Source organism: Hemitrygon akajei, chromosome 4 (assembly GCF_048418815.1).
Source record: "Hemitrygon akajei chromosome 4, sHemAka1.3, whole genome shotgun sequence".
Lineage (NCBI taxonomy): Eukaryota > Metazoa > Chordata > Chondrichthyes > Myliobatiformes > Dasyatidae > Hemitrygon > Hemitrygon akajei.
The window spans coordinates 96887438-96911075 of NC_133127.1; positions in this window are offsets into that span (position 1 = coordinate 96887438).

Consider the following 23638-nt stretch of genomic DNA (forward strand, 5'->3'; position numbering starts at 1 on the left):
TTCGTGCCACCGACTCGGCTGTTCGGCTCAAACTTCTCCTCTCGAGGGACGCCCCAAAAGTTTATTCGTTCATCAGGGACATATCCACCTACGAGGAGGCGCTTGCCGCCCTCAAAAGACAGTACCTGCGGCCAGTAAATCCAGTTTATGCACGGCACCGCTTGGCAACACGAAAACAGCGGCCTACGGAGTCGACTGCTGAATTTCTCCGAGAACTACAGGCACTCGCGCAGACTTGTGACTGCCAAGCGCTCACAGCGGAACAGCATAAGGAACTCTTGGTCCGAGACGCTTTTGTGACTGGGGTTCGGTCAGTGTGTATACGCCAGCGGCTGCTGGAAAAATCTGATCTTACCTTACGCTCCGCGATAGAGACGGCCGATACGATAGAGGCTGCGCAGCTGTACGCCGAAGAAGTCCAGCCGAGCGATTCCCCGGTTCCGAGCGAATTCGCCAACGCCGCTGCCAGTCGCGGTATCTCAAACCCCACGAATTCGCCAGGTATAAAACTCTGTTACTTTTGTGGGCTTCCGAAACATCCCAGAAACAGCTGCCCGGCTCGCGTAGCGACTTGTTCCAGCTGTGGGAAGAAGGGCCATTTCGCCAAGGTATGTAAGTCTAAACCGCGCCCGGGGTCGAGCAGCGCTGCGTCTGAGACCTGGGGGCCGCCATTTTGCATGACCGGATGTGGACAACCATCTTTGCCGGCGTCACCAGGCCCCGCCCCCGACTCGCCATCTTGCATGCCCGGATGTGAGCGACCAACTTTGCCGGCGTCACCAGGACCCGCCCCCGACACGCCCCGTTCAACGCTGGCTTCCGTGACCCTCGACCAAAGCGCCCCACACCAGCTCGCAAGGTCGATGATGGACATCCTGGTGGAGGGGCACAGGACTAGCTGCCTGTTTGACACGGGCAGCACTGAGAGTTTTATTGACCCGGCCACAGTGAAACGCTGTGGACTCGTGACACGGCCGGTACGTCAGAAGATCACCTTGGCTTCAGGGTCGCATTCCACAGACATCCGGGTGGGTTGTGTAGCGACATTGGTGGTGCAGGGCACAGAGTATCGGAACTTTGCGTTCCTGGTCATGCCTCGGCTGTGCGCACCTGTGTTATTGGGGCTGGACTTCCAGAGCCACCTCGAAAGTGTGACTATGGCATATGACGGGCCCCTCCCACCACTCACTGTCAGGAATCCTCAGTTTGGTGGGACTTCGCCATATACTCCGTTACCACACGCACATACACCCCGAACCCCACATCCCGCCCAGCACCATGCCGATAGCTGTGCTGCTGACACTATTTGCAACCTCTCCACCCTCAAGATCCCTCCCCCATCGCTGTTCACCAACCTGACCCCCGACTGTAAACCTGTGGCAACTAAAAGTAGGAGGTACAGTGCGGGGGACAGGGCCTTTATTCATTCGGAGGTGCAGCGGCTGCTCAGGGAGGGGATCATTGAGCCAAGCACAAGCCCATGGTGGTCCCAGGTGGTCGTTGTTCGGACTGGGCAGAAAAATAGGATGGTTGTGGACTACAGCCAGACCATCAATAGATTCACGCAGCTTGACGCGTACCCCCTACCCCGCATCGCGGATATGGTCAACCAGATAGCTCAGTACAAGGTGTACTCGACAATTGATCTGAAATCCGCTTATCACCAGCTCCCCATCCGCCCAGAGGACCGCCCCTACACCGCCTTCGAGGCGGGTGGCAGGCTCTATCACTTTCTGCGCGTCCCATTTGGTGTCACAAATGGGGTCTCAGTCTTCCAGAGGGAGATGGACCGGATGGTGGACCAGTACAAACTGACGGCCACATTTCCCTATCTAGATAACATCACCATCTGTGGTCGCGACTGGTCGGATCATGACGCCAACCTCCAACGCTTTTTCCAAGTGGCCGATGCTTTGAACCTCACTTATAACAAGGACAAGTGTGTGTTCAGAACCACACGACTCGCTATCCTTGGGTATGTCGTGGAGAACGGGGTCATTGGCCCTGACCCCGACTGTATGCGCCCCCTGTTAGAACTCCCTCTTCCCACCACTCTCAAGGCCCTCCGGCGGTGCCTGGGTTTTTTTTCTTATTACGCCCAATGGGTCCCCCATTACGCAGACAAGGCCCGCCCCCTGGTCAAGTCTACCACCTTTCCCCTCTCTGCCGAGGCCCGCGCGGCCTTCAGCTGCATTAAAGGGGACATTGCCAAAGCAACAATGCATGCGGTAGACGAGACCATTCCCTTCCAAGTAGAGAGTGACGCCTCTGACGTCGCGCTGGCTGCTACCCTCAATCAGGAAGGCAGGCTAGTGGCGTTTTTTTCTCGTACCCTTCAAGGCTCTGAACTTCGGCACTCCACGGTGGAGAAAGAAGCCCAAGCCATAGTGGAAGCTATTCGGCACTGGAGGTACTATCTCGCCGGCAGAAGGTTCACCTTGCTGACCGACCAGCGCGCGGTTGCGTTAAATGTTCAGCAACCAACAGCGGGGCAAAATCAAAAATGATAAAATTTTGCGATGGAGAATAGAACTCTCCACCTACAATTATGATATCCTGTACCGGCCTGGCAGGCTCAATGAACCCTCTGATGCCCTATCCCGGGGACCGTGTGCTAGTGCCCAGCTCGACCAGCTGTATGCCCTTCATGCCCAACTTTGCCACCCGGGGGTCACCCGGTTTTATCATTTCATTAAAGCCCGGAACCTGCCGTACTCCCTGGAGGACATCAGGACGATGACCAGGGACTGCCAGATCTGCGCTGAGTGCAAACCGCACTTCTACCGTCCTGACACTGCGCAGCTTGTCAAGGCCACCCGCCCTTTTGAGCGACTGAGTATTGACTTTAAGGGCCCCCTTCCCTCCACCGACCGCAATGTCTACTTTCTCAGTATTATTGACGAGTACTCGCGATTCCCCTTTGCCGTTCCCTGCCCCGACACTACTACCACGTTGGTCATAAAAGCCCTGCGCCAGCTCTTCACTCTGTTCGGATATCCCTGCTATGTCCACAGTGATAGAGGGTCCTCCTTTATGAGTGACGGGTTGCGCCGGTTCCTGCTTGCTAGGGGCATAGCTACTAGTCGCACCACGAGTTATAATCCCCGGGGGAATGGCCAGGTGGAGAGGGAGAATGCCACAGTGTGGAAGGCCATACTTTTAGCCCTTAAGTCACAAGGGTTGCCGGTCTCCCGATGGCAGGAGGTCCTCCCTGAGGCACTCCACTCTATCCGCTCCCTGTTGTGTACGTCCACTAATGCCACCCCTCACGAACGCTTATTCTCTTTTCCCAGGAAGTCTGTCACTGGGACCACCCTGCCAGTTTGGCTGACGTCCCCGGGGCCAGTGCTGCTACGTAAACATGCGAGGAGTAATAAGTACTCACCACTGGTCGAGAAGGTTCACCTCCTGCATGCTAATCCCCAGTATGCCTATGTGGTCTTGCCTGATGGGCGGGAGGACATGGTCTCTGTCCGCGACCTGGCGCCCGCCGGAGCAGCAGACCACTACCCCGAGCACTCCACAGTAACTATGCACCCTGTACCCGAGGTGACTCCGCACGCACCGTGCCCCACACAGACTCCGTACGCGTCTGTTCCAGGGACCTCGCTCACACGCGAGGGATCCCTGACACCTCCTGTTGGGACAGAATCAACCCACTCTCCGCCTCCGGAGCAAACACCACCTCCGGCACCTGTGCCGTCATCACCTCCGGCTCCTGTGCAATTGCAGCCGGAGCTACGTAGATTGCAGCGAACGATTCGACCACCTGATAGACTTAACCTGTAAATATGCTTGGGAATTTTTTTTTAAACAAAGGGGGGGTGAATGTGGTGAACTAGATATACCTGTCTGACTGCTCCTGTGGCTCCTCCCACAGACCCTGCTGACTGCCCCTGTGGCTCCTCCCACAGACCCCTGTATAAAGGCGACTGTGGCCTGCTGCTCTCCCTCATTTTCCCAGGATGTAGTGTTGTTCTTCAGTCAATAAAAGCCGATATCTCACTTCCTAAGTCTCAGCGTGAGTTATTGATGGTGCATCAGACCTTTCATCAGGTCCTCCTTTAATCTTAGATTTTGTGTCATTCCAGGGGTCAGTAAGGAGTTAAATCTTGTTTCAAAGATCCATTGCTCTCTTGATCCATCTGGTCTTCTCCACTGTGATAGCACCACTTGGATATTTCAGTCTAGATCCGACCATCTTGTTAATTTTTGTTCATTATAGCCATTGGCTACCATTTCCATTTTGCCCCTCAATTATATAGCATCCTGGTTATAGTTACAGAGCCAAGCATGGAATAAATTGTTCCTGACAGTTTCCTCAGATGGGTTTCATGATTAACTTTTTTGGCGTAAGTATTTTTCTGTCTTAAACTAAACCTTTAATTATCTCTTACCTCTGTAGTAAAAATTAACTCATTTTCACTCTCCTTCCCACTCAAAATCTAAAACACTTCATTGTCAGTATGTGGAACATACCAGAAATGATTGTGGTTTGGTGCCAAGCATAAAATACAGGACAATACCATAACAGACAGCAAAATAGAAACCAACAATTTACAAGACAATAGTGCAAACAGACACGAGCAATCAACAATTAGCACAAACTTCAATAATCAAACTTAAATAAATGTGAACTTATGAACAGACTAACTAGTTATTCACAAAACAAGGAGAACAGGAAAGGTCATTTAACAGTTGTTGTGCAGGGGCAATTAGGGTATTACACATGAGAGAGCCTTGTTGAGATATTGGATAGCTACAGGAAAGAAGCTGCAGAAATGACGAGCAGTACTGGTGGTGAAGGACTTGCAGTGTTTCTCTGATGGCAATTTGGTGAATAGCTAGTTTGGTAACTGCTAGGGTGGGTAGAGTCAGCAGTAATTTTCCCAGCATTTTTCTTCACTCTGGCGATAAATAGATCTTTTATCTATTAAACTGAGAAGGACCTGTTTATTTCTGGTCTTTATTTCCTATCTATTAACCAGTCCTGAATCCACACAATGTATTTCACACAATTCTTTGCACTCGTTCTTTGTTCAGGCTTCTAAAGATCTAAATGCATCACAACACTGGTTCTCCCTTCTTTTTCACCACCAGGTATATCCTCATAAAGCTTCTGTAGGTTACTTAAGTATAAATGAAACTATATTGTTCCAATGCTCAAAAGTTGAAAGTAAATTTATTATCAAAGAATATATATGTCACCATATACTATCCTGAGTGTCTGTGAAGAGTACAAGTTTCGGGTTGTATACTGTATACATCCTCTGATATTAAATGAACGTTTGTGATTCATTTTCTTGTAGGCATTCACAGTAGATACAAAGGAACACATCAATAAAAAGCTACCCACAAAGACAGACAAACAACATGCAAAAGATGACAAATTATGCAAACACAAAAATAAGTAATCAACCAAACAAATAAATAAATAATATTGACAACATGAGTTGTAAAGCCCATGAAAGTGGGTCATGTAAAACTGTGCTAACAACCAGCGCATGTTAACAATGGGATACAGCTCTTCTCCATGCTCAAACAACAGCTTTCCATGGAAAACCTGCTTTTTAACACCTGCTGAGTGTGCCAAGTTTATTACAACTTCTATAGATTTATTTTAATCAGCTGCTCATTTCCTCTTGAACAAACTGTCAGTTTGCTTTGTTTCTTGTGGTTTGCAAGATCAGATTTCATTTAACTGCAATAGCAAAATTCTATCTTCTGCCTAATGTTGCAATGTTTTTTTTTCCAGTCAAGGTAGCACCAGCAAGCAAAGATTCCTCGAGCAAAATCTTCCGGATAATGAAGAAACTCTTCTTGAGTTTCCTGCCAGATACAGATAGCAATTTTAAACAAAGTTTTGATGACAAACTCTGCCTTTTTCATGATGGATGGTGCCTAGGCATGTCTAGTCCAGTGGTGTATATATAACGCAGACCCCCCCCACCCCCATCATCCATCCCTCCTGATTGGTTAGTCCTCATCCAATTAAGTTTCCGCTCCCCACCTTGATTACAATCAAATTGCAGTTCTTACTAAGAGTGAGACATTCATCTTATTTAACTAACTGGATGAAGACTAATCAATCAGAAGGGATGGACGATGGGATGATCAGTATTGGGAGGGAAAAAATTGATCAGCTTTTATGAAATGGTGGAATAGGCTCAATGGACTAAATAGCCTAATTCTGCTCCTATATCTAATGGGCTTATGGACACAGGACTTTTAACCTGAAACTTTAAATCAGTTTCTCCCTCCTCAGTTACCACTGGAGCAGCTCAATGGTTCCAGCACTTTCTGTGGTTCTTTTAAGAGTTCATTTGAGGATTACATTGCATTTGTCCTTTGGTCTAACAGAAAATGAGTTGATACCCAGCCAATATTTAATTATGTTATTATTTATAGTTATATTAACTCTTAAAAATTCTGTTCACTGGCACCTGCTGAAGATCATTTATAATAAGATTACTTGAATCATTTCTCCTTCACAAAAAGCAGCTTATTATCTATTCTTTCATGTTTAACTTCCTGGAGTCCAAAATTGAGAAAAAATTAATCTGAACAAAGTGTCAAATCACTATGGTTGCCTGAGAAAGAGCACATTGAAAATTTCTGTTCTGCAGAAAGTTGAGATCTCATGGATCTGCAAAGTGCTTTCATCATTTGTAATGCAAGATAGTATTGTTGAAGAATGTTTTTCAGCTCTGCATTGAAGATCTTCCCAATTGGCATCCACCATTGAATGCTGACATTGGCAGATAGTCCACTTCAACGTATACTGACTTCTCAATAGTTCAGCACTGGCAACACCAATTCAATCCAAACCTCTATTGCTCTGTGTGGCATTCACTCATTCTCCCTGTGATCGCACAGTTTCAGCCCCCACCCTCTAGAGCTGTGAATTCCTACCAGGTTAATAAGTTAAGTTGTCACTTACTAACCTGGCTGTGTGGTAGAATCTGGGGGGTGTTGATGAGAATGTGACGTGAATAAATGGGATGAGCTTGATGGTCAGTATAAACTCGGTGGAAAGATAGGCCTGATTCCATGCTCTATCATTCTCTGACCCTATAATTTTGTGACTCTGTAATGTCCTCATTAGTAAAGATAGATGAGTAGTACAAATAAAAAGAAGTCGCAATAGCCAAAATGAGATAATGTTCATATTGATCATGACTCTATCTACTTGTTCCCTTATCTTGCAGCAACAAACCATGTCCATCCACATTCCACACAATTATGTTCATTCAATCACATCTAAAGCAGCTTTGCCAGTTTCCGCTCGACTTCCTACTTCGATAGACTCTTCATCATGGCCCTGTCTACCTGCAATGCACTTTCTCTGTAACTGGAACACTATATTCTACACATTACTATTGCCTTTCCCTTGTAATTCACCAATTCACTGATGTAGTGAAATAACCCATATGAATGGCATGCAAATCTATTTTTCCCACTATACCTCAGTACATGTGACAATCATAAAAGAATTTACCAATTAATTTACAAATAATATCTTTGAATGCCTCTGTGCCATATAGTGATGTCTCACTATGAGCAACAATGATGTATGATAGCTAGTTGGAAGACAACAGTAAAAAGAATATCAGGGTCCAAAAGGTAGGATCATTAATGCTGCCATCCTTAATGAACAGGAGAGTTGTGCTCTCCGGAACTATTACACCAAGCCAAGTTATTCATCCAAGCAGTTTGATGAATGCTATATTAGGGTGCCACAACCCCTCAAATACACCACTGGATAGTGGAATCTCGGGCCATGACAGCTGAAGCCTGAGCTTGCAAGACGTAATTCTCTACTTTTATGCAGCACTCATGCTCAGGAAGCTCTCCCCATGCTGCAGGGAAGTAGAGGTCTCAGCCATCGTACTAAATCACGCCTGGAAATGCAAGCATAGAAATGTCAAAAAGAATGAGCTCCGGGTCCAGGTTGGAACTGGATTGCTTGATAATCTTAGGCACTTTACAATTGCTTTCCAGCACCCTTGTCAATGATCCAAGCATCTCATTGTACATGTCCATCACTTCTCCTATTTCAGTTAAGCACCTGTGATGCTGGTGAATGCGATTTATCATTGTACTGACCTGGACCACGTGTGTGATACACCATCAATAACTCTCGGAGACGGGAGGCAAACGATGGGCTTTTATTAGCTGCAAAAGTGACCACAACATCCTGGAGACTGAGGGAGGAGCAGTGCCTCCAATCGCCTGTATACTGGGGTCTGTGGGAGGAGCCACAGGAGCAGTCAGCAGAGGGGCGTGACCAGACAGGTATACACATAGTTTACCACAGTGTGTAAGGTCATGAAACTTATTATGGCTCTTGTTTTGATTTTGCAGTTGTCTCCTCTCTTCGACATTTTATTTCTGCTCCACTGGGCTTCCTGGGCCCATGGGCATGCAGCAGACTTTCCTGGACCTCACCAGTTCTGCAAATATGTCCAGTGCTGTATCAGGATGCTTGCTATTGTGGTAACTTTGAGTTTGCTGGTCCCAGTCCTCTTAACAGTAGTTACAGGCAAAGAACTCTTCATCTTAAAAGTTGTAGTTTGACTTAAGTGGCAGTTAACATTCTGACGTTGCTGGATTTCCTTTATATTTTCCCAGTTTCTCAGCTAATGCAGGTTGTAAAAATGCTCACGAACTTCAGATGATAGTTGCACTGAGCAAAACACCAAGGTATTTGATAGATAATAAGGGTTAAATCTAGAATAACTGAGGCAACGTTCATAGCAGGAGAATGGAAATGTTCTAGGGTATTGAGCTTTCAGCTGAAAAAGCCCCTAAGACCAGAAGATATAGGAGCAGAGTTAGATCATTTGTCTCAACAAGTTTTCTCTGCCATTCCATCACGGCTGATTTCTTATACATCTGTGGCATATTAGTTTTTGTAAAACCAAGACTGAACATTTGTCAGGTCAAATGATAATTTAACTCTTCTTGAATTTTTGGTATTTGGGTTCTGTAGGTTTGTAGGATAAACAACAAGTAAACATCAAAATGTGAATGTCTGTCTAGATCCAAGGTTGTTTTTTATATATTGTATAAACCTTAATGTACTTAGAAGAGCCCAAGGAATGTAAAGAGCAGCCATTAAAAAGCCGAATTGACTTAAGAGAGTATGCTGATTGCTGTGTTAATGGACACATTGTTTGAATGAACAAAATCAGACTGCATTAATGGACGAGAACAAAAAAAAATCAAAGCATTTGTCTGCCTTGTGGTTGCTGTGCACTTGTGCTTCTTGTGGATATATTAGGCTGCTTTTTGAATTTTCTTTGGGCTTCAGCCAGAGCTGAAAATCATGATCGGTGTGGTTTGACAAGCAAGTCAGAATTCTCAGTTCCCCTAACAGTGCTGACTACGAATCATGGGTCTAGAAATCTTTGTAGAAGGCTTTGTGACCTGCAGTAATCTTTGAGATTTTATGTGGTTTATTTGTGCTATCTATTTTATGATAATAAATAAGGGTTACGTTACTTCATTTGCTGGTACACATATTACCACATCTCCCAGGCACTCAAATTGTTAGTTCCGTTCAACCCAATCCATTACACCCTGTCAATCCTCCTGCCTTCTTGTAACCTTTGACACATTTATTATTCAAGAAACTATCACCTTCAGCTTTAAATATATCCACTGACTTGGCCTCCACAGCCATCTGTGGCTATGGATTCCACCCTCCGACTAAAAGAAATTCCTTCCCGTCTGTCCTAAAGTGATGTCCTTCCATTCTGAGGCTGTGCCCTCTGGCCTTAGACTCCCCAACTATACAAAATATCCTCTCCACGTCCACCCAGGCCTTTCAATATTCGATTGGTTTCCCTATCCGTTAGGTTCCCCCCTCATTCTTCTAAACTCCACCAAGTACCAGCCCAGAGCCATCAAGTGCTCTTCAGATGTTAACCCTTTCATTCCCAGGATCATCATCATGAACTACCTGTGGTTCCTCTCCAATTCCAATATTTCCTTTTTTGATAAGGGGCCCAAAACTGCTCATGATACTCCAAGTGTGGTCTGTCCAATGCCCAAATAAATGAAAAAGGTCTGATAAAAAGATTTTCTCTTAAAAATTTGACTGCCTCTTTTTCTGTAAATGCTGCCTCATCTGAACATAGAATAGTACAGCACATTACAGGCCCTTCGGCCCACAATGTTGTGCCAACCCTGAAACCCTACCTCCCATATATCCCCCCACTTTAAATTCCTCCATATACCTGTCTAGTAGTCTCTTAAACTTCACTAGTGTATCTGCCTCCACCACTGACTCAGGCAGTGCATTCCACACACCAACCACTCTCGGAGTGAAAAACCTTCCTCTAATATCCCCCTTGAACTTCCCTCCCCTTACCTTAAAGCCATTTCTTCTTGTACTGCACAGTGGTGCCCTGGGGAAGAGACACTGGCTATCCATGGCAAGGCAGGGTCTGAGGGACAAGGGGTGCTAGGAGGAGAGCCCCCTGGGCAGCCCACATACTCCTTGGCAGGGCCATCTCCCAGGCATGGACACAGAGGCCTGGGCAAGACACAGGAAACCTGGGCAGGTGCAGGGTACCACCCATCAGAAGCAGGGGATAGGAAAAGGGGCAGAGTCCCCCATCAGGCAACAGCAATCTGGCCTGACCTGCCAGACAGGGGCAAGGGGAGAAAAGGGAACTAAGACCAGGGTGACAATGGAAACAGACTGGCAGAACTAGTAGGTGAGCAGTGGGGACTCCAAGCCAGGAGGAACAGAACAAGACCAGGCAAACAGCACAGGCAGGACAAACATGACACACAGGTCAGAGCCCAGAAACAGGGCAACCAGACAGAGCAGCACATATGGCACAAGCAGAGTAACCAGTCCAGAACACAACTAGGCTCAGTCCCAGGACCCAGCTGAATATGCAACAGGTGTGCCTCCTTAAGCCAAGAGGATCCTAATGGCTTAAGGGTGACGGGAGGGACGGCTGCAAGACCCAGAGTCCGGAGACTGCGGACCGGATCAAGACCCAGAATGCTGGCTCCGATCCGGACCATGACAACTCTCTGATCATAATCCATACTCTCTAAACCAGGCAGCATCCTGGTAAATCTCCTCTGTACCCTTTCCAATGCTTCCACATCCTTCCTATACTGAGGCGACCAGAACTGGATACAGTACTCCAAGTGTGGCCTAACCAGAGTTTTATAGAGCTGCATTATTACATCGCATCTCTTAAACTCTATCCCTCGACTTATGAAAGCTAACACCCCATAAGCTTTCTTAACTACCCTATCTACCTGTGAGGCAACTTTCAGGGATCTGTGGACATGTATCCCCAGATCCCTCTGCTCCTCCACACTACCAAGTATCCTGCAATTTACTTTGTACTCTGCCTTGGAGTTTGTCCTTCCAAAGTGTACCACCTCACACTTCTCCGGGTTGAACTCCATCTGCCACTTCTCAGCCCACTTCTGCATCCTATCAATGTCTCTCTGCAATCTTCGACAATCCTCTACACTATCTACAACACCTCCAACCTTTGTGTCATCTGCAAAGTTGCCAACCCACCCTTGTACCCCAACATCCAGGTCGTTAATAAAAATCACAAAAAGTAGAGGTCCCAGAACAGATCCTTATGGGACACCACTAGTCATAGCCCTCCAATCTGAATGTACTCCCTCCACCACGACCCTCTGCCTTCTGCAGGCAAGCCAATTCTGAATCCAGCTGGCCAAACTTCGCTGGATCCCATGCCTTCTGACTTTCTGAATAAGCCCACCGTGTGGAACCTTGTCAAATGCCTTACTAAAATCCATGTAGATCACATCTACTGCACTACCCTCATCTACATGCCTGGTCACCTCCTCAAAGAACTCTATCAGGCTTGTTAAGCACAATCTGCCCTTCACAAAGCTATGCTGACTGTCCCTGATCAGACCATGATTCTCTAAATGCCCATAGATCCTATCTCTAAGAATCTTTTCCAACAGCTTTCCCACCACAGACGTAAGGCTCACTGGTCTATAATTACCTGGACTATCCCTACTACCTTTTTTGAACAAGGGGACAACATTTGCCTCCCTCCAATCCTCCGGTACCATTCCCTTGGACATAAAGACCCCAGCCAGAGGTTCAGCAATCTCTTCCCTTGTCTCGTGGAGCAGCATGGGGAATATTCCGTCAGGCCCCGTGGACTTATCCATCCTAATATATTTTAACAACTCCAACACCTCCTCTCCCTTAATATCAACGTGCTCCAGAACATCAAACTCACTCATATTGTCCTCACCGTCATCAAGTTCCCTCTCAGTGGTGAATACCGAAGAGAAGTATTCATTGAGGACCTCGCTCACTTCCACAGCCTCCAGGCATCTCTTCCCACTTTTATCTCTAATCGGTCCTACCTTCACTCCTGTCATCCTTTTGTTCTTCACATAATTGAAGAATGCCTTGGGATTTTCCTTTACCCTACTCACCAAGGCCTTCTCATGCCCCCTTCTTGCTCTTCTCAGTCCCTTCTTAAGCTCCCCTCCTGCTACCCTATATTCCTCAATAGACTCATCTGATCCTTGCTTCCTAAACCTCATGTATGCTGCCTTTTTCCACCTGACTAGATTTTCCACTTCACTTGTCACCCATGGTTCCTTCACCCTACCATTCTTTATCTTCCTCACCGGGACAAATTTATCCCTAACATCTTGCAAGAGATCCTTAAACATCGACCATATGAACATAGTACATTTCCCTGCAAAAACATCATCCCAATTCACACCTGCAAGTTCTAGCCTTATAGCCTTATAATTTGCCCTTCCCCAGTTAAAAATGTTCCTTTCCTCTCTGATTCTATCCTTTTCCATGATAATGCTAAAGCTCAGGGAGCGGTGATCACTGTCCCCCCAGATGCTCACCCACTGACAGATCTGTGACCTGACCCGATTCGTTACCTAATACTAGATCTGGTATGGCATTCCCCCTAGTCGGCCTGTCAACATACTGTGACAGGAATCCATCCTGGACACACTTAATAATTTCTGCCCCATCTAAACCCTTGGAACTAATCAAGTGCCAATCAATATTAGGGAAGTTAAAGTCACACATGATAACAACCCTGTTATTTTTGCACCTTTCCAAAATCTGCCTCCCAATCTGCTCCTCGGTATCTCTGCTGCTACCAGGGGGCCTATAGAATACCCCCAGTAGAGTAACTGCTCCCTTCCTGTTCCTGACTTCCACCCATACTGACTCAAAAGAGGATCCTGCTACATTACCCACCCTTTCTGCAGCTGTAATAGTATCCCTGACCAGTAATGCCACCCCTCCTCCCCTTTTCCCCCCTCTCTATCCCTTTTAAAGCACTGAAATCCAGGAATATTGAGAATCCATTCCTGCTCTGGTGCCAGCCAAGTCTCCATAATGGCCACTACATCATAGTTCCATGTATGTATCCAAGCTCTCAGTTCATCACCTTTGTTCCTGATGCTTCTTGCATTGAAGTACACACACTTTAGCCCTTCTACCTTACTACCTTTACACCCTTTATTCTGCTGCTCTTTCCTCAAAGCCTCTCTATATGTTAGATCTGGCTTTACTCCATGCACTTCTTTCACTGCTCTATCGCTCTGGGTCCCATCCCCCTTGCAAACTAGTTTAAACCCTCCCGAACCAAGCTAGCAAACCTATCAGCAAGGATATTGCTCCCCCTCGAGTTCAGGTGCAACCCATCCAATCTGTACAGGTCCCACCTTCCCCAGAAGAGATCCCAATGGTCCAAAAATCGAAAACCCTGCCCCCTGCACCAACTCCTCAGCCACGCATTCTACTACCATCTCCTCCAATTCTTACCATCACTATCACGTAGCACTGGCAGCAATCCTGAGAACGCCACCCTTGAGGTCCTGTTCTTCAGCCTTCTGCCTAGTTCCCGAAACTCACACTTCAGGACCCCATCCCTCTTCCTGCCTATATCGTTGGTCCCAACATGTATCACGACTTCTGGTTGCTTTCCCTCTCGTACCAGGATGTCATGCACCCGGTCAGAGACATCCCGGACCCTGGCACCCGGGAGGCAACAAACCATGCGGGTGTCCTTCTCACGTCCACAAAATCTCCTGTATGCTCCCCTGACTATAGAGTCTCCAATGACGACAGCTCTCCTCTTCTCCATCCCATCCTTCTGCACCACAGGGTCAGACTCAGTGCCAGAGGCCCTGCCACTGTGGCTCACACCTGGTCGGTCGTCCTCACCAACAGCATCCAGTATGGTAAACTTATTATTCAGGGGAATGGCTACAGGGGTGCTCTGCACTACCTGTCTACTCTCCTTTGCTTTCCCCCCTCGGACTGTCACCCAACGACCTGCTTCCAGCAGCCTACGTGTGACCTCCCTGTAGCTCTCATCTATGACTGCCTCATTCTCCCTTATGAGTCGAAGGTCATCCAGCTGCTGCTCCAGATTCCTCACATGGTCTTCCAGATCGCCCAGCCACAAGCACTTTTGGCAGATGTGACTCTGCAGGAGAGGGGAGTTCCCCCAAGACTGCCACATCTCACAGGAGAAGCACATCACTGTCTCAGGAGGCATCGTAAAGACTAACTGGGAACAAGCTCGTCCTCCACCTCTTCTCGTCAAAGCCTCAAAGCTCCACTCTTTCACTGGCCCGCTCACTCACTGGCCGCTTTCCACAGAGATTTTTCAGTAGTTTCTATTTTTACTTCAGATTTTCAGAGTACTATTTTAAAAATTTTTGATCTTTCAGCTAAATTGTAAGATGCTTTTTAAAAAAATTTTTTTATTAGTTTTTCAAAACATTTTACAAAATTAAAAACCCCAAATCCCAATGAGGAGCATTAATACAGAGCAAGGTTAAGCATACAATGACAATATGCTACAAAGGAAGATAATTTAACAAAAAAGCACCTAAATTAAAGACAAGTGAGCTTAGTGTCCTCCCCAAACCCCACAACACAAGAAAAAAAAAACAATTCCAGACCAACCACCACACAATATAGAGAGTATAGGTCCAGACAGTCAAACTCCCAGACTGTGAATACACTTAGCAACAGAGGATAATAATGCCTACTACCAGAAAAAAAAAAGGGAGCTGAAAGCAAGGGACCAAAAAGAAAAAAAAACCCTAGTCAAGAGGAAGGTTATGAAAGTACTCGATAAAAGGCCCCCAGACCTTATGGAACTTTAAATCCGAATTGAGAACTGAATAATGAATTTTTTCGAGGTCCAAGCAGGCCATAATGTCGTTAAGCCATTGCGCATGAGTGGGCAGGGCAACATCTCTCCATCTAAGGAGGATCAAGCGTCTCGCCAGGAGAGAGGCAAAGGATAGTATTCGGCATTTGGTCGGACCCAGACATAAATGTGTCTCGCCCCAAAAACCGAACAGAGCAATTAAGGGGTTAGGTTCTAGGTGCTGATTCAGAATACCCGATAATGTAGTGAAGACATCTTTCCAGAATTTCTCCAAGCTAGGACAGAACCAGTACATATGGATGAGAGAGGCCACGCCCCTCTTGCATTTATCACAGAGCGGACTAATGCCAGGGTAGAATCGAGATAGTTTAGATTTAGACATATGGGCTCTATGAACAATCTTAAACTGTAAGAGACAATGGCGAGCACAAAGAGAGGTTGAGTTAACCGATTTGAGAATTGAGTCCCAGCTCTCCTCGGATAAGGAGATATTTAAATCCTGCTCCCAGGCCATTTTAATTTTATCCACAGGGGCCCGTCGTAAGGCTGCTAGTTTATCTTGGATAATTGAAATTAAACCTTTACCTAGTGGATTAATGGAAAGAAATAGGTCCATAGCATTTTTTGCAGGCATTTCAGGAAAGTTAGGAATTAAAGGAGCAGTAAAGTGTCGGATTTGGAGACAACTGAAAAAGTGAGCGTTAGGCAGGTTGAACTTAACAGAGAGCTGTTGAAAAGAAGCGAAGCGATTATCAATGAAGAGATCTTCAAAATGTCTAATGCCCTTCCTGTACCAAACATGGAATGCTGAATCGAATGTGGTAGGTAAAAAAAGGTGATTATGTGCGACAGGGCTAGAAACGGAAAACCCCTGGAAACCATAGCATTTCCTGAACTGAGCCCATATACGCAAAGTGTGTCTAACCAGAGGATTAGCTATTGATCTGGGCAGACTGCTAGGGAGTGCAGAGCCAAGAAGTGCAGATATAGATAATTCTTTAGTGGAGCTCAACTCCATTGCCACCCAGTTAGGGCACTCGGGTTGACTGTGGAAGAAAGACCAGAAGGCAGCTGCCCAGTAATATAAGCGAAAGTTAGGTAAGGCCATGCCACCCTCTTTTTTAGATTTTTGGAGGTGGATTTTATTAATTCTAGAGCGCTTATTCTGCCACAGATATGACAAAATAATAGAGTCTAAGGAATCAAACAAAGATTTAGGAATAAAAATTGGGATAGATTGAAATAAGTATAAAAATTTGGGGAGAACATACATTTTGACAACATTGATACGACCTACCAAGGACATAGATAGAGGTGACCATTGTACCAGACTCTGTTTTGTAGCATATGAAAGATTGACAAAGTTTTCACGAAAGAGATCTTTAAACTTCCTTATGACTGTAATTCCAAGATAAGTAAATTGATTATGGACTACTTTAAAAGGGAGATCACAAAATATTAGTTCTTGTGCTTCTTTATTAATTGGGAAAAGTTCACTCTTATGTAAGTTGAGTTTATAGCCAGAGATCTGGCTAAACTGGTCAAGAAGTGAAAACATTAGAGGTAAGAATGTAGACGGATATGAGAGAAAGAGTAATAAGTCATCAGCATAGAGAGAGACTTTATGCTCAACACCCCCTCTCCAAATCCCGGTCAGTTCAGGACATTTTCGAAATGCTATCGCCAGAGGTTCTATAGCCAAATCAAAGAGAAAGGGACTTAAGGGGCATCCCTGACGGGTGCTACGTTTGAGATTGAATACTTGGGATTTCTGAAAGTTAGTTAGAACAAAAGCAGTAGGACACAGGTACAGCAATTGGATCCAAGAGATGAAACTTTGGCCGAGGTCAAATTTATCTAAGACTGCAAAAAGGTAGTTCCACTCTATACGATCAAATGCTTTCTCCGCATCAAGGGAGATAACACATTCAGGAGTCCCAGTTGGAACTGAGTATAAAATATTGAATAGACGCCGAATGTTAAAAAAAGGGAGACGGTTTTTAATAAAGCCTGTTTGGTCATCAGAGATAATGGAGGGAATAACGGTTTCTAATCTATGAGCCAACACTTTAGCTAAGATCTTTACATCAACATTGAGCAGAGAGATCGGCCTGTACGAGGAACACTCTGTTGGGTCTTTGCCCTTTTTTAAAAGAAGAATAATAGATGCCTCATTGAAAGAGGGTGGCAATTTGCCGTAATTAAACGAGTCAGATAGTACTGAAAGTAACTGAGGAGAAAGAAGTGAGGAGAATGATTTATAAAATTCCACAGGGAACCCATCAGGTCCAGGAGATTTCCCTGAGGACAGTGCAGAAATTGCAAAAGATATTTCTTCTAGTGATATAGGCGCATTGAGTTTGGCTTTGAAATCAGATGAAAGTGAGGGGATATTCAGATTCTGTAAAAATTGATCCATAGAGATATTGTCATTCAGGGATTCAGAGGAATAAAGCCGAGAATAAAAATTTTTAAATGCGTCATTAATTTCTAAATGATCCGATGTAAAGTCTCCGTTCTCCTTCCGGATCCTTGTAATATGTTGTTTGGCTTTGGAACGCCTCAGCTGATTGGCTAGGAATTTACCAGACTTATCCCCATGAATGTAAAAGCGGCTCTTGCTTTTGAGAAGTTGGTGTTCGACAGGTTGAGTGGACAGAAGATTAAATTTAGTTTGGAGTTCAAGGCGCTTCTTGTATAATTCAGGGTTCTTAGTTTGGGCATATAATTGATCCACATCTTTAATCTGGTTAATGAGGTCTGCTCGATCTGCATGGGATCTTCTATTGAGATTTGCTGTGTAAGAGATTATTTGACCCCTCAAATATGCTTTCATGGCATCCCAGACAATCTGGGATGGCACTTCAGGTGATGTATTAGTGTTAAAATAGAAGGTTATCTGGTCTTTAATAAATTTTACGAAATCATCATCCGATAATAAAGTTGAATCGAACCGCCAGTGTTTGTTCCTCTGAGGGAGACCGGGAAAGTTCAGAGAGAGGGTAATTGGGGCATGGTCAGAAATCAGTATACTCTGATAGTCACAAGTGTGGGCAAATGGGATAAGTTGGTTATCGAGTAGGAAATAGTCAATTCTAGTGAAGGTATGGTGAACATGTGAGAAAAAGGAATAATCTCTCTCCGTAGGATGGAGGAAACACCATATATCAGAGATACCAAAATTAGAGAGAAACGACTGAATAGCTAAGGCAGATTTGGTAGGTGATCTGGTAACAGAGGACGATCGGTCCAGTTTAGGATCCAACCAACAGTTAAAGTCACCACCCAATATAAGAGAGTATGAGTTTAAGTCTGGTAGTGAGGAAAAAAACCGTTCAAAAAAGTTAACATCATCAAAGTTGGGGGCATACAGGTTTGCTAGTGCAACTTTAGTGTTATATAGTTTACCAGAAACAATAATAAAACGGCCATTTGTGTCTGATATTTTATTATGGAGTTCAAAAGGAATATTTGAGTTAATAAGAATGGAGACTCCGTTAGCTTTAGCGGCAAAGGATGAATGAAAATGCTGACCCGCCCACTTTGACAGAAGCCGGGAGTTATCAAAACAACGAATATGAGTTTCTTGGAGGAAAGCAATGTCAGCTTTGAGTTGTTTAATATGTGAGAATACCTTCCTCCTTTTAACAGGGTGGTTCAGTCCCTTTACATTCCAGCTCACAAATTTAAGTGCACTAGCCATTATCAATTACTAATGTATAAAAGGCAGCTGACATATAAAAAATCAAGCGGTACAATAGCAGTCTGGGAGCAGAGATGTAAACATAGATTCGTAAGGTCAAAATATAAACATGTCCTAAACAATAAAGAAATGTTGGAACTGGAAAACCCACCCAGCCACACAACCCAAAACTAGACGGCTACCAAAACAAGTAGCTAGCGCTACCAAAAAAATTAACCCAAATACAACTTCCAGATCTGTGTCATTGACAGCAGTTCTGTATAGATGCTATAACAAACAGTAACTAGTTTATGCACTAGAAAACATAACTACAGATTAGAACAACTTGTGCCGAAATATACAACTTAATACAGAGAAAATCGGAAGAAAACCAAAACTAACCTACCCGCGAAATATTATAGAAGGATAAAGTAAGAGAAAGGGAAAAAAAAACAGGTAAGAAGGAAAAAGAAAAAAAGAGGAAGGGGAAAATTATAAATTCAAGACGAGTATTTATCAACCATTTACCGAGAAGGGAGAAAAAAAAATTCAGAGAATGGAAAAAAAAGGGGGTGAAGAAAAGAAAAAGATAAAATAAATAAGTATTTAAAACAGAGGAAAAATAAATCAGCAGTTGAACTGTGAACCGACAAACAGGGAGGCCTTCACTAAAGACTTCGAACCTCCAAAACAAGTTAGAATTAGTTGTAGAACTCTGTAGGTAAAGTTATACAGAGGTAAAAATAGATTATACACACACCAAATCCCGGGAGATATTGTCAACAGCCTTTAGAGTTTCAGTGAATAATGTCTGAGTGATTCAAGTGAATTCCGAGTCCAGAGAAAGTAATTTTACTATGAGGAGTACTTATCCACCATTTTAGGAGGCCCGATCAGATTCCGAAGGTGACTGGATAGCCGGAAGACTTGCCACAAACGCTTCAGCTTCCCTCGCTGATTTGAACCACTTGAATTCCCCGGTATTAAACTTGATTCTTAGGTCAGCAAGGTTACGCAAGGAAGGTTTGAAACCACGATCAAAAAGCACTTTCATTACGCCTTTATACTCAGCGCACATCTTTAAGGTCTGGGGTGCAAAATCTTCCACAAAGCGAATGGTTGTATCCTTGAAAGGAAGCGACCCCCTGCGACGCGCCTCTACGATCAGACTGTGTTTTACCTGGTATTGATGGAAACACAAGATTACTGGTCGCGGGTGGGAGCCCAGAATTCCGGGGGGAACGTAAACTCTGTGTGCCCGTTCGAGCTCGGGCGGCTTCGGAAGCAAATCTTTCCCGAATAACTCACAGAGAAACTCGGCGAAAAACTTCACGGTTGACCCCTTCTCAGTTGCCTCTGGTAATCCCAGAATTCTGATGTTGCAGCGTCTGCTGCGATTTTCGAGATCCACCATTTTGGAAAGAAGTTTATTAGATTTTTCCTCTAAGCTGGAACAGAGAGTCTCCAAGTATCGAACCCGACTTTCTAAAGCTTCAGAAGTTGAATCGATGCGAGATAAGTGTTAAGCATGTTTGTCCACTTTATTGTTGATCCGATCCAGTTTCTCTTCTAACTGTTTGAAAGCGGTTTTAATTTCCTTTAAGATTTCGTCTCGGAGATTTTCAAGCACCTCCATCGTCACGCCCGATGGGGTCATAGTTTCTTTTCTCCCGGATTTAGAACTCTTGCTAGACATTGTAGGTTAGATATATACACAGGCAAGTAAGAGATACCGAAGTAATTCCTAACTAAGCTTTAAAAAATGGAGACATTTAGTGCAAAGGTAGCGACAGTAACGGAACAAAAGTTCGGAGCAGCTAAGCAATCGCCATCTTACCGGAAGTCCAATTGTAAGATGCTTAAATTTTTATAAGCCACTAAAGGACCATGGGAAAAGAAGAATGTTTACTTTTCAATAAGTTTTTCCTACTTTGCACAAAAGTACTGCCAGATGGAAAGCTATGTGCATTTAAAACAAATCTTTCACTGAAAGAAAATCTATCCTTTGAAAATTTTTAAATTAAGAAATAAAATTTTTTGGATATATTAAATATCTGAGTTCAAATTGGTTCTGACTGCTGATGCGTCATAGAACAGAGATTTGGTGGTTGAAATACAATTAAATGTAGTACAATAGATTTTTCAGTCAGTCACACACATCTAATGAGTGTTATGGGGAAACAAAACACAGGAAGCATGGATAGAAATTCAATACAATGGATTTGCAGCCATTTTGGTGGTCCAATATTTAGATCAGGTTTTATACAGTACTTATTCGTCAGTTTTCAATTAATTATATTAAAATGATGTCTAGTTGCCTCATATAGGAATCCATGTGGTTCTTGGAGTTAAATATGCTTTAATATGTATCTAAGGTTTGTCACAGTTTATTCATAAATTTGCAGCAGCATTTTAAGGTCTTTTCAAAGTTGAATAACTTTTCAGTATTCAAAGTTAGAAATTATGCATGAGGAGTAGCATCTGAGGAAAAGGCTGAAGGGCAATCAGAACGTACTGATCAAATGGCAGCAGAGAATCAGTGCTTTTACAGCAGAAGGTAGAAATTTTTTTTTAAATGCTCAAAAGCACAAAAAACAGATAGAGGGGGATTTAATACCAAGGACAAGGAAAATGCATAAAGATTTAAAAAGAAAGAAAGAATAAATGAAAAACATGATCTAGAAGTTGAGATGAAACAAAGTAGTGATTTCAGTAGATGAGTGGTGCATTATTCTCACTGAACCATGCAGTATCAATGATTTTACAGACAGAACTTTGACAATCACCTTCAGGGTATATGGGGAACTTGAGAATAGGGGTCAATGCATGCCACAAGATTTTCTGTCTATTAATTTTAATGGAAAACAAATCTTGTGAGGCTTACAAATCTCCTCATTCAAAATCTCAGACATCCAGCAAAGCTAGTTTTCTTTGTATAACACTTTAACGATGACGATACATGATTGTAATGTTGGGAAAGGCACATTGACCAAACTCAGACATGCTGCCAACCAGTGCCCACATTGAAAATAAAAGATTATATTAGACCATAAACCATAAAACATAAGTGAAGAATTAGGTCATTCGACCCATTGAGCCTGCTCCACCATTCTATTATTTTCCCTCTCATCCCCATTCTCCTACTTTGAAATCCTTACGAATCAAGAACCTGCTAACCTCTGCTTTAAATATACCTAATGAATTGGCTTCAGTATCCATCTGTGGCAATAAATTCCACAGATTAACCTCACTCTGGCTAAGCTAATAACCTCTTCATCTTTGTTCTAAATTGAGGTCTTTGTATTCTGAGGCTGTGTCCTCTGGTCCTATACTCTCCCACTATAGGAAATATTCTCCCCACATCCACTCTATCTAAGCCTTTCAATGTTTCAAATTCAAGGTCAAGTTCAGGTTTAATTGTTATTCAGCCATAAATGAATACCCATGAATACAGCCAAACAAAACTCCAGGACCAAGGTGCAAAACACAGCACCAACACAAGGCATAAGGCACATAGAGCACATATAAGATAGCAGTAAACATACAGTCACAAAAAAAAAGTCCTTGAGTGCATGACTGTTGCAGTAGTCTGCTGTCAAGCAAGCTTGTCTTCTGACAAGTGAACACTGGATGCAGCACCGAAGCTGTTCTACACTGCCTCCAACACTGACTCTCCGGGACGACTGCAAACAGATGACAATGCAGTGCTTTGTGCTCCAATGCCTCTCTGTAACCGGCAGCAGCATGGTCCAGCTCCTTCAGCTCTTCCACCAATGTGAAAGTCGCTGGTGGGTAGACCTGCAACATTTTTTTCTTAATGGCCAGCAAGGTCTTGTGATCATAAAAAAATACTTTTAAAAAAGTCAGTAAGACTTCCGTTTGGCCCCATAGAACCTGCTGCTACCGAGCATGCTGCCATCTTCATAAGAGTCTCACACCCCCAATGAGCATATAAAAAGGACAATGTTACAGTAGATGAGAGGGAGAAGCTCTCTCCCTCCCTGCTGTCTCTCTCCCTTTCTCTCTGCCTCCAGCCAAACCCCTGCATCCTTTTTCATATTACAGCCTGCAAAATAACCTGGAGCTGTTACTTCAACAACCTCTCAGTCGTACAGATTGTATGCTTCCTCCTACATTCTTTAAAACCCATGTTCATTTCTCTTGAGATTCGGGGATATGAAGTATGACCAGTTTTTTTGTGCAGAAGTTCTTAGACTACTTTTACAATACTGAGGCCTTCTGTTGGGTCGAGGTTGACCATGGATGCTGTGTTCAAGCTGCAGATGTGATATGCAAGATAGTATGCAAGCCAGGACAGTACAATTTGGAGAACAAGCTCCCCCTCTCCATACAGATGATAAATCCAAAGGATGGACAGAGATTGATACAGGAGTTGGCAGCCAGCATTGAACTCAATATAGGACTGCCCTAAGGACTCCAGCTCTGAATTGATCCTCCGGATTTACTCCCAAATCCTTCCCCGTGACCGAGTATAGCTGTAAGTTAGTGGAATTTTGAGATTAGAGTTTACCTTCTCTTAGATGACTGCCAACCATGGCTGATGATGAGCCCCATCTGCATGAAGTGACTGGTTTTAAGGCACCAGTAACACATCTTTGCCCCTTCAGTAGAAACTGTTTTGCAGGCACATTAGTTGCCAGATGCTATTTGAGACGCATGCCATTGGGAGCATTTAACAGGTAGTGGGAGCTTATGACTATAACAACCTTAAGGAACCACGGGATATATACAGCATATTTGC